This window comes from Culex quinquefasciatus, chromosome 2 (genome assembly GCF_015732765.1).
Source record: "Culex quinquefasciatus strain JHB chromosome 2, VPISU_Cqui_1.0_pri_paternal, whole genome shotgun sequence".
NCBI lineage: Eukaryota > Metazoa > Arthropoda > Insecta > Diptera > Culicidae > Culex > Culex quinquefasciatus.
The window spans coordinates 33,092,723-33,105,358 of record NC_051862.1 but is presented as its reverse complement, the minus strand read 5'-3'; the positions used below and the strand labels follow the sequence as shown (position 1 = coordinate 33,105,358).

At 27.8% G+C, this 12,636-nt stretch overlaps 1 protein-coding gene across 1 annotated transcript in view; it reads left to right on the top strand.

Moving 5' to 3' along the window:
* The window catches only part of LOC6040102, a 424,546-nt gene that overhangs the window by 36,946 nt on the left and 374,964 nt on the right, over nucleotides 1-12,636 (top strand). Inside the window, exon 2 of the mRNA XM_038256474.1 lies at nucleotides 5,649-5,663. The gene's annotated coding sequence lies outside the window, so the exon portion shown is untranslated. The remainder of the gene's footprint in view (nucleotides 1-5,648; nucleotides 5,664-12,636) is intronic.

The following is a 12,636-nucleotide window of genomic DNA, read 5'->3' as shown; positions in this document are numbered from 1 at the left end:
CGAGTGCATGGGGTGATTGGTCATTATAATTAAATAATGGCATCAGTAGTGCGGTGCCTGTGTGGACGCGCAGTCCTGTTTTTTTTTGTTTTATTTTCCGTCTCTTTTGTGTCGCTATTTGTGTACATGGGGTGATTGGATTTCTTCTTCTTCTTTTTTTTTCATTTATTTTTTGTTCGCGCGTTCGTTGGCCGATGAATTTTATTTTTGTTCTCTTTATATAGTTTTCGATAGAAACGATCCGATTTTTGTTTTTTGAGACAAGCAAGTCGTATTGCTGGATTAAGTCCTTTCCAAATCATCGAGGATCGGAAGGCACGTCGACGGATATGTTTTAAGGCTTATGATATCACCGTTGATCGGAAGGCACGCCGACGGAGAATTTCTGGAGAATCGCGGTCGAATTAATACTATTTTTAAATCCCTAGATAGGTATCTTTCCGCAGCCGGCTGCCTAAGATTTTTAAAATTTCAACCGATAAACAAATTGCTCATGGTCGCATCACCTACCACAGTGAATCCTGACCTCATACCCATCTTACTAACCCCTCAAAACTCATGTGATACTTTGTCGGAGACGCAGTCGATTTGGCGGTCCCATCACTCAAGTATTGGCTAACATTCCCATCCACTTCCCCGTGTCTTACCACTGGTCGTGGCCGGCGTCGGTATTGATCAGCACGATAGGGACCTTTGAAAATTGCGAAGGGGTGATGATTGGTTCCTACTTTTCATCTGTGGTCCACGGAGCAATGTTTGGGGGTTCTGGTCAATAACGAAGTAGCAGCTACGGGTAGACACCAATGCTATGCTATGCTATGCTAACTTGATTTACCCGCTCTCTTACATAATCCCCCTCACAATGTCAATGCACTATTTTCCAGCGAAATTAAAAGGAAACTAATTTGTATGCATCGAGCCATTTCCAGCACCATTCAACTTTTCCCATCATCAAATGCCGCCACCGCCGCCGCCACAGCATGCATTACTATTATGTCGTCACTTGAACCGGCACGCACTTCACCACCACCACTCTACTATACTATAGTACCTCAAACTAAATCGCAGCATGCGAGATGCGATAATAACACCGTGCGTCGCGACGCGTCACATCACGTCCACGAAATTGGCCTTCACTTCAACGTCATGTCGCGCACACACATGAGTGAGCAGAGCGCACTTATCGTTTCGGAATTATGCTGCGGAATTATGTGCCACTCATCACTCACTACCTGCAGTGGAGAATGTGAACAAAATGGAAAATTATGCTGCCCGCGCGTCACGTGGAAAATTACACTCTCTCGCTCTGTTGTCGCTCAGTGAGTTTTCCCCGGTGGATTAACTGTAGAATTTTGCTTGATTTAAACAAAAGTTTTTAATTTTCAAGATATGTTTTTCAATAATTTTTTTTTTTGAAAAATCTGACGAAACTTCAAAATTTGCCAAGTTTGATTTCAAACGTACCCAAGTTCACGGTAACTTCCGTCAAACCGCAAAACCTTTCAACAATTCAACGTGCGTTTTATATGGGAATTGTTGATAATTGCGTTTGAATGTTGATGTGTCGGAAAATGACTGCGCGATGGCGGCGTCGGTGTCGAGATTTATGCTGCGCGCACACTGCAAATGAAGATGAGTCTCGCATTAACCGACCAACATGAGAGTGTGCATGAAGTGATCATGCAAACGCCACCAAGCTTGAGATAATTAAATGGAATTGAGCATTTTTGCTGCGGTGGAAAAAACTAAAATAACAACAGCAGTAAAACGACATTTGGTAGAGAAAAAAAAATGGAATGTGGCATCTTACTTTCTATTCATTGCTGTGAGGTGGGTTTTTAGTCATTTAATACACTCAAAAGTTGACGACAGTTTCATTACTCCACTTGTTGCAATTGCTAGAGCAATTTTTGCAGTTATTGCATTTTATCAACATTTTGTTCATTTCTATTACTCAAAAAAAGCAAAAGAAACATGAATTATAAATAAACTATTTTTTCTAGTGCATCCATTCCGAAAATATTCCAAATTTTTGAGAAATTCATTATATTTTTTTTATTTAACAGAATTTTAAATGTTCATCGCTGAGAAATTATCAAATAAAATTTTCACTAATTTTGGAGCATTTGTGGATGTACGAAAAACTATACATCTTCTGTTTAATTTTGTTTGTTTATTTAATCTTAAGTTTTTTTGCATTCATCTTGTTCAGTTATTGTGTGTTTCTAATAGTATTTGGCTAATTCTACCTACTCTTGGGTCTCGTGGCGCAGGGGTAGCGGCTTCGGCTGCCGATCCCGATGATGCTATGAGACGCGGGTTCGATTCCCGCCTTATCCACTGAGCTTCTATCGGATGGTGAAGTAAAACGTCGGTCCCGGTTTCTCCTGTCTCGTCAGAGGCGCTGGAGCAGAAATCCCACGTTAGAGGAAGGCCATGCCCCGGGGGGCGTAGTGCCAATAGTTTCGTTTTTTTACCTACTCTTATCTTTATACTTAACCTTTTTTTGTTTCTTTTTTTAATTTTATTTTTATTTTCATTTTTAAGGGGTATACATGGATGAAAATAAACCTTTTATGCATGTTTCTATTGTGAAATTGACTCAGGAACACGAATTTGACAAAATTATGCATTTGTATTTTTATGTGTTTGTTTGAACCCCCGTCTTAGCAGGACTTGGCCATGACCACAGTATATTTCAACTGAGACGGTTTAGTACGAATTTGATAAAATTATCACCAAAAAATGGGACTCGCTCTTATTGTTCTTTTTTGTGTTTCTAAGCATAATTGTTCTAACCTTCCAACCTTCCCCATTTATCTTATATGTTCCTATTTACACCAGCTAACAATTTATCCTCTTGCTATACTACAGATAAAACAAGATACTAATCGTTTTTAAAATCGTCCGACCAATGTAATAGGTTTTTTAAAATACCTTTGAATACAAAAAAAAATCTTTACAATCTTCCAGACATTTCTTAAAATCGTTTTTTAACAGAACTTTTTAAGTACCGTAAACCGGGGTAACATTGATAGGATTTCAATTTAACTGTTAAGGTTTTTCTCAAGATTATCATTTTCAAAACATGTACTGGGGTAGGCCACACAATGTTCTTTGAAAAAAAGTTTTTTTAATAATGCTTTAAAAAATAGCTACGTTGAAAATTCTAATTTTACTTTGATGACTTTGATAGTCATAGTTTATCTCGTCAAAATCAGATTTAAGGTTTTCAAATTTTATTTCTATGTCAAATTTACCATGGCTAAGGTGGGTGATATTTAGTTTTTAAGAAAAAAAAATCAATGTTTATATTTAGTTAACTAAGTTTATAAGCTTTTTAACAAAATACATATAAATTTCAGGTATTTTTTTTAAATACCTGAAATTTGTTAAAATAAACTTGTTCATAATATAATCGATTTATATTGCATTATAAACTGAACTCAAAAAGACATATAAATTGAAATTTACAAACTTTACCAAAATTTTTCAAAAATTGTCCAAAGAATCTTAAAATGCATTCAGTTTTCTGATTCGAAATCATGTTCATTGAGAAAATCATGACAATTTGAGAATATTAAAATAATACTATTCGTCAACATTTTCTTAATTATAGTTAACTAACTATTTAAACTTTTCAAAATAAAAAAAATCTTCTTCTTTCAGTACTTTGAACACTTCTCTTCAATAATCAGTTTGATTCCATAGCATTACATCCGTATTTAATTTGTACTCTTTAATTTTTTGATTTTATTTTTTATTTTATTCTTCGTTTTGCGGAGAAATCTAAAACCTTTCAAAGTCACCCCGTTTTACGGAACTCAAAAATTGATAAATTAAAATATGGACGTAAGGGACCTCAAGACGAATCATAAGAGAACAGTACGGTCAAACTTCATCCCTGTCTGGAGATAATTTGAATTTGATTTTTAATCAATAAAAAAAAGGTCCAACTAATTTTTCAAGTGTTTTGATAGCCTTATCTCAGTGAGGAAACCATACATTGTGTTATGGATGTATTTGTATTTTTTTTTTTAAAATCATATATTTAAATTTTGTTTCATCGAATGTTTAAACCTCCATTTTTGGAAATGTTAATTAATCAAAATAAAAAAAAAGATTTAAAAAAATCCTTAACACAAAGGATTTAAGATTTAAAAAATTTCAAATGTCGCTTAATAGTAATTCCTTAACATCTAAGACCCAATAATATATTTTTAAAAGCATTTTTAAATCTAAAAAAAAAACATTGGGACAATGAACCTTGGAATTGTTAGAAAGCTTTTGATTTGATGATTTAACATAGTGTCTTTACCAATGTTTTGAAAATAGTTTTAACAATGGCCGTGTTTTTAACTAATATCCCTTACTTGTAATGTCAAATAAAGTATGCAGTAATTGTTGTAGTATCTCAAACTGCCATTTTTTGCGATGATTAAAACAAATCAAAGCAGGAAAACAGTTAAAAACCCGGATAAAAAATTACCATTTGATTACCATATACAATGACACTTTGAGAAATGGTAACTATTTGTGAAATCGTTTTTCAATTTCCCAAAATTAAAATTTAACTATATTAAACTATTTGTGAACTGTTTGATTTAAGGTTACTTTTTGCCAAATAGTACTTAAACCATTTATTTACCATACAACAAACAGTTTTTTGACGATCATAGTACTGAGTTTTTTAAAGTAACCATTGCTAACCACCCTTATGCCAGATGGTTAAACCATTTGTGAGATAGTAAAAATTCATGCCAACCATATAAATACCATTTTTAAAATAGTAGTCAAACATTTTTGGAAATGGTAGTAACAATATAGTTTAAAGTTCAATTACCATATGAAAAAAAGTTTTTATATGGTACTTTTTTTATGCGGGAAGTGACTTGTAAAATATGTTAAACACTAAAAAGCAAAATATAATGAATGAAGGTTGTAAAATGGGATAATTGCAACCAATTGAAAACTGTAACTTTTAAATTGAAAAAAGATAAACACATAGAAAAGTATCTAAAAAATAACGAAGAAAAACATAAAATTTGAGAAGTAAAGTATTTCATGGTGCAAAAAAAAGAGCAGTAGAGAGTTTAACCAAATTTAAAAGTACTGAAATCTCTGCATCCCCTATCACTTTACGTGCTGTAAACAATCTTGCCAGAGCAAAAAAAAAGGCTTCTCTATTAGATGAAAGTTGAGTCGTTTAATCACAACCTTTCTTCGCATTCATCCCTGCTCGACCACACAAGGCCACGGCGGCGGTCAGGACTAGTCACTGTCACTAACGATCAAATCCCCTTCAGCACGTGTGAGCCCCTTTCCGAGGGCATTTGCGTGATGCTAATGAATGGATTGGTCGAAATTACGAGCGAAAGTCAGAGCTCTGACAGGTCTAATGTCATACAGATAATTTCAGCCAGGATTAATGGCGCCTTTTTGCCTTTTGGAGCATGAGTTGCACAATCGAGCTGAAACAGAGTTGTTGAGTGCGACTTTGACTAATCGTTCGAAGGGGGGCATTTAGTTGCGCAAGCTTTCATGTTAAGGATCATTAGGAGAGATGTTGGATGAGTTAATAGATTGTTATTTTAATCGGAAATATTTGAATTGGTATCTAACTTTTATTATTTTTCCTTTACTTTCAGAACACATTGAAACTGGTAAGTTAATCTAGGTTAGAAGTAGTTACCGATTGCGGTAGTAATGTTTCCGATCTGATCAATCAAACCAGGTATTAAGGCTAAGCCTAACCCAAGACCACCTGTTCTAAGCCACCTGACTGCCATTTCTCCAGTCTGCTCCAGTTGGGCAAATATTAACACATTGCATTCCAGATTTTTTCTCTCCTTCAATCTCGATCACAACACCGATTTTTCCACGCCTTACCGGTTCTTTGGCCCGTGCTGTACGTGTTTTGACTACGAGGCATAAACGATTCCATCAGTTTGATGAAGACTTGCGGTGCGTCGGCTTCAGTACCGTTAAGTCTGGTTTTACACCAGATCTTGGATGGTGACGCCGAAGACGATGTCAGCAGTGAGGGCTTGTTTACCTGAAAACTTTGCTGCTGAACAGATATGTAAACATGCAAACATGATGTTGGACTTTGTGTGGAGAATTTGGGGAGGTCGTTAAACGATGACTTTTGAGTTCAATGCTTGGGAGGAAGTTCCCTAACCTTGAATCTTCAAATTTCTCAACCATGTCAATTTGTCGTTCACCTTAGCCATTTCAAAAAACACCTTCGTGAAAAACCCTTCGAACCGTGTCCAACATGACCTTTCAATTTTTGTGATAAACCCATCCATCTCTTCAAAGTCAGACCAGAGCACGCCGCAACCAATTCGATTAATTTTGGATTGGGGCTCAAAATCGCCGGCAAATGACTTGATCATAGCCTGTGAGTGCGTAATTCGCCGGCTGGCTGGTTACTGGTTAGTTCTACTGCGGTGAGAGGAAGACCATGCGCGCGGGTTCAATTAGGTTTAGTCGTCTACGCGAAGCTGGTGGTGGCGCGATGGAGTCTGAAAATTGGATTAAACCACTCGCTGCTAAATGACCGTGAAATCAATTGCCGCAGAATGAAAAACAAAACTTGAGCTTCCAAGTTGGAAGCTCGCGAAGGTGAGTTTTGAAGACTTTAAATTTGGTCTAAAATAGTTCAGATTGAAGTCTTATTTTAGTTACTTTTAACTAAATCAAAACACGAACGCCAAGTCAACTTGATCAAAGATTGTCAATCGATTGCCAACAATCAAGAAAATCTACGAACGTGGAAAATTTCAACTCCATTGCGCGAGAAAGTCGCGAAATGTTACGAGATCGCTGGGTGCAGATAGACAGAGTGGAGTTTCGCGTTTGGACACCATTTCCTTACACGCATAGACGATGTTGACGATTGATATTGCCTGATCGACTAGCATGTACATATCGGTGATTACGAGTTGCAGACAGCATGGGCGAAACAACTTGTAAGAGATTGGGCTGACAGCTTTTCATAACAGATTTTACTTTTTGAGTCACTTCGACTTGAAAAGTGATTTTAATTTATGCAAACTATTATGTAATAGCTCATAAGTGTAGATTTTGAAATTTTATCTCTGTCACTGTTAGATCAATTCAATTTTCATTTGATACGATCATCATGTACCCCAATACAAAAATTTGCAAACCTAATCTGGATTTAGCAAAATCCTTCATTTGAAGTTTATTGAAATTTTATATAAACAAAGAATGTTGGAATTTGAAGTAACATAGGAATCTGGATATTTTTTTAGTACAAAACCTTTGTTATATTCTTTGAGGTTTGCCCTTTTTTAATATATTGCATAAAAGACGTATGCAATGTCCATATACTATTTTCAAAAATTACATTTTAAGCAATACGAATTCGAAACATTTTCAAGTTTTCAAATTTTAACTTTGGAGGCAACTTTAAAAGTAAGTTTTTTTGTTTAATAAAACTTTGCAATTGGAGGGTGATAATTGATAATTTGAAAAATTCTTTCTATTCTTTCAGAAAAAAATACATTTGAATATTGCTTAAACAAAGTTTATCAACTCATCAACCGCTAGCTTAACATATGTACTGTTGATGAGTTGTAACTTATTTGCTTTGCTTCATGCAATTTCAAAATCATATCATATAAGTTCTTTCGCCACTTAAGACTTTTCTGTATTATATAGTATGAGCTACATTTTCTCTCAATTTCTCCAAAATATTAGTTTCTTTTGAAAATGCTTTGAAGTTGATTTTAGTAAAATTTTGTAAAATACTTACTAAATAACTGTGATTTATTCAAAGTTAATGTCTTTCCCTAATTTAAAATCTTCTCAAACATCAGCTGGATTTTTTCAATTATTTTTATGAATTTTTAGATGTTTTTTTTTAAATTATGAACAGTTTCATAGCTATTTTTGAGCTTTAAGCTTTTTGTAGCTGTTTTATTTTTTAGAATATTAAATTACAAAAATTAAAAATTTCAAAAATTACAAAAATTACAAAATTTTCAAAAATTACAAAAATTACAAAAATTACAAAAATTACAAAAATTACAAAAATTACAAAAATTACAAAAATTACAAAAATTACAAAAATTACAAAAATTACAAAAATTACAAAACTTGCAAAAATTACAAAAATTACAAAAATTGCAAAAATTACAAAAATTACAAAAATTACAAAAATTACAAAAATTACAAAAATTACAAAAATTACAAAAATTACAAAAATTACAAAAATTACAAAAATTACAAAAATTACAAAATTACAAAAATTACAAAAATTACAAAAATTACAAAATTACAAAATTACAAAATTACAAAAATTACAAAATTACAAAAATTACAAAAATTACAAAAATTACAAAAATTACAAAAATTACAAAAATTACAAAAATTACAAAAATTACAAAAATTACAAAAATTACAAAAATTACAAAAATTACAAAAATTACAAAAATTACAAAAATTACAAAAATTACAAAAATTACAAAAATTACAAAAATTACAAAAATTACAAAAATTACAAAAATTACAAAAATTACAAAAACAAAAATTACAAAAATTACAAAAATTACAAAAATTACAAAAATTACAAAAATTACAAAAATTACAAAAATTACAAAAATTACAAAAATTACAAAAATTACAAAAATTACAAAAATACAAAAATACAAAAATACAAAAACAAAATTACAAAAATTACAAAAATTACAAAAATTACAAAAATTACAAAAATTACAAAAATTACAAAAATTACAAAAATTACAAAAATTACAAAAATTACAAAAATTACAAAAATTACAAAAATTACAAAAATTACAAAAATTACAAAAATTACAAAAATTACAAAAATTACAAAAATTACAAAAATTACAAAAATTACAAAAATTACAAAAATTACAAAAATTACAAAAATTACAAAAATTACAAAAATTACAAAAATTACAAAAATTACAAAAATTACAAAAATTACAAAATTACAAAATTACAAAAATTACAAAAATTACAAAATTACAAAAATTACAAAAATTACAAAATTACAAAATTACAAAATTACAAAAATTACAAAATTACAAAAATTACAAAAATTACAAAATTACAAAATTACAAAAATTACAAAATTACAAAAATTACAAAAATTACAAAAATTACAAAATTACAAAATTACAAAATTACAAAAATTACAAAAATTACAAAAATTACAAAAATTACAAAATTACAAAAATTACAAAAATTACAAAATTACAAAATTACAAAAACAAAATTACAAAAATTACAAAAATTACAAAAATTACAAAAATTACAAAAATTACAAAAATTACAAAAATTACAAAAATTACAAAAATTACAAAAATTACAAAAATTACAAAAATTACAAAAATTACAAAAATTACAAAAATTACAAAAATTACAAAAATTACAAAAATTACAAAAATTACAAAAATTACAAAAATTACAAAAATTACAAAAATTACAAAAATTACAAAAATTACAAAAATTACAAAAATTACAAAAATTACAAAAATTACAAAAATTACAAAAATTACAAAATTACAAATTACAAAAACAAAATTACAAAATTACAAAAATTACAAAATTACAAAATTACAAAAATTACAAAATTACAAAATTACAAAATTACAAAATTACAAAATTACAAAATTACAAAAATTAAAAATTACAAAATTACAAAATTACAAAATTAAAAATTACAAAATTAAAATTACAAAATACAAAAATTACAAAATTACAAAAATTACAAATTACAAAAATACAAAATTACAAACAAAATTACAAAATTACAAAATTACAAAAATTAAAAATTACAAAATTACAAAATTACAAAATTACAAAATTACAAAATTACAAAATTACAAAAATTACAAAATTAAAATACAAAATTACAAAAATTACAAAAATACAAAAATTACAAAATTACAAAAATTACAAAAATTACAAAAATACAAAATTACAAAAATTACAAAAATTACAAAAATTACAAAATTACAAAAATTACAAAAATTTACAAAAATTACAAAATTACAAAATTACAAAATTAAAATTACAAAATTACAAAATTACAAAATTAAAAATTACAAAATTACAAAATTACAAAAATTACAAAATTACAAAATTAATTAAAATTACAAAATTACAAAATTACAAAATTACAAAATTACAAAAATTTAAAATTACAAAATTACAAAAATTAAAATTACAAAAATTACAAAATTACAACAAAATTACAAAATTACAAAAATTACAAAATTACAAAAATTACAAAATTACAAAATTACAAAAATTACAAAATTACAAAATTACAAAAATTAAAAATTACAAAAATTACAAAAATTACAAAATTACAAAAATTACAAAAATTACAAAAATTACACAAAATTACAAAATTACAAAATTACAAAAATTACAAAATTACAAAATTACAAAATTACAAAATTAAAATTAAAATTACAAAATTACAAAATTAAAAAAATTACAAAATTACAAAATTACAAAAATTACAAAATTACAAAATTACAAAAATTACAAAATTACAAAATTACAAAAATTACAAAAATTAAAATTACAAAATTACAAAATTACAAAATTACAAAATTAAAAATTAAAAATTACAAAATTACAAAATTACAAAAATTACAAAATTACAAAAATTACAAAAATTAAAATTACAAAATTACAAAATTACAAAATTACAAAATTACAAAATTACAAAATTACAAAATTATTAAATTACAAAAATTAAAAAATTACAAAATTAAAATTACAAAAAATTAAAAATTACAAAAATTACAAAATTACAAAAATTACAAAATTACAAAATTACAAAAATTATTAAAAATTACAAAAATACAAAATTACAAAATTACAAAATTACAAAATTGCTTACAAAATTACAAAAATTAAAATTACAAATTACAAAATTAAAAATTACAAAATTACAAAATTACAAAAATTACAAAAATTACAAAAATTACAAAAATTACAAAAATTACAAAAATTACAAAAATTACAAAAATTACAAAAATTACAAAAATTACAAAAATTACAAAAATTACAAAAATTACAAAAATTACAAAAATTACAAAAATTACAAAAAAATACAAAAATTACTTAAGCAAACTGTTCAAAAAGCATACATTTTATTTTAAATACACGTGAAAATTAACACCTTCTATTTGATTTTTTTTCAATATTCAGATAAAATTTAGAAAATCAAAAAAAAAATATAACTTTAAAAACAAAGGAAATTATAAATTTTCAAAGACAAAAAGGTATTTTCTTCAGATATAAGCCTGGTACGAATTTCATTTCGTCTCTGCGCAGAGGTCTAGGTCGAGAAAAACTGAATTTCAAATTTCAAGCTTGATTTTCCTAATTTCGTATCTCAAAATGTGTTATACGTAATGCATCTATCAAAATAAAAATTAATTTATGAAAATATTTTTTTCCTGGACTTTGTACCTGTGTTCTCAAAAGTATTAATTTGTAAAGATTGAAAACACTATATTTGAATTAAAAACCCATAAATAGCGTTATACAATGTATATATTCTGAATTATTTGCAATCTATTTTTAAACTATTTTCGATGAAAATTTTAAATTTCAGTCAAAAATGTTTTATGCTCCCTGTTTTTTTAGGGTATTTTTAAGAAAGGGGTTGAGAATAGAACTTTAAAAAAAAGTTGCAAATATTTTTATTATATTTTAGGCCTTGCATTTTCTTTGTCTTTAATTCCGTTCTAATTAAAAAAAACTTACTTCAAAATTTAAGAAATGGATTTAAAAAACTCCCTTCTCTTTTCAACATCTCAAATATAAATATTAATTGTTTAACATTTTTCCTTACAAATTGATTATTTTATTTATATTCCTTCTAAGAACCAACCCCACCTCAAGACGGAATTTAATCAAGAAATTCATCAAAACTACAATTTCAATTCTAATTGAACATTCGAAAAACACTGGGAAGAAGAACTCTAGTTGTATTGTAGAAAATCTTGGGTTTGATGATTTTACTTGCTCCATATGTCCAGTATTTGGTCGTGTTTTTAACTAACATCTAGTAGTTAAGCAGTTATTTTTTACTTTCGAAACTATGTTCTAACACTTATCCATCTCAATAACTACAAAAAGTTGTAAAAATATTTAAAAATTCTGGAAAAATATGAAAAACACAAAATAAGCAAATTATGATTAGAGGTTTCAGATTCAGATTCAGAGACATCTGATAAAAATCCAAAAATTGTACAAAAAAATGATTCTAAAATATTGAAAATTAATTTAAAAAAATAAAGATCAAAGAAGGTGGATTTTCCTTAGAAAACAAGTTGCTGAAAATGACCGCCCAATAAAGAGAAAAAAATATGATTTAAAAAATTGGGCACTAGAGGGTCAAAAGATTTTTAAATTTGAATAAATTTAAGATTCTATCCTAAAATCTTTATTTATTGTTGATTTGCTGCATTAAAATCCTTTAAAAAAAATCAAGAGTTTGGCGTGTTAGGCTGTTGAAATATTTCAATTTTTTTTTCTTTTTATTGTTACTGACAAATACGCTGAAAATGAATCAAGGGCCACAATTCTGTTATTTAGCATATGATCTTGATCAAT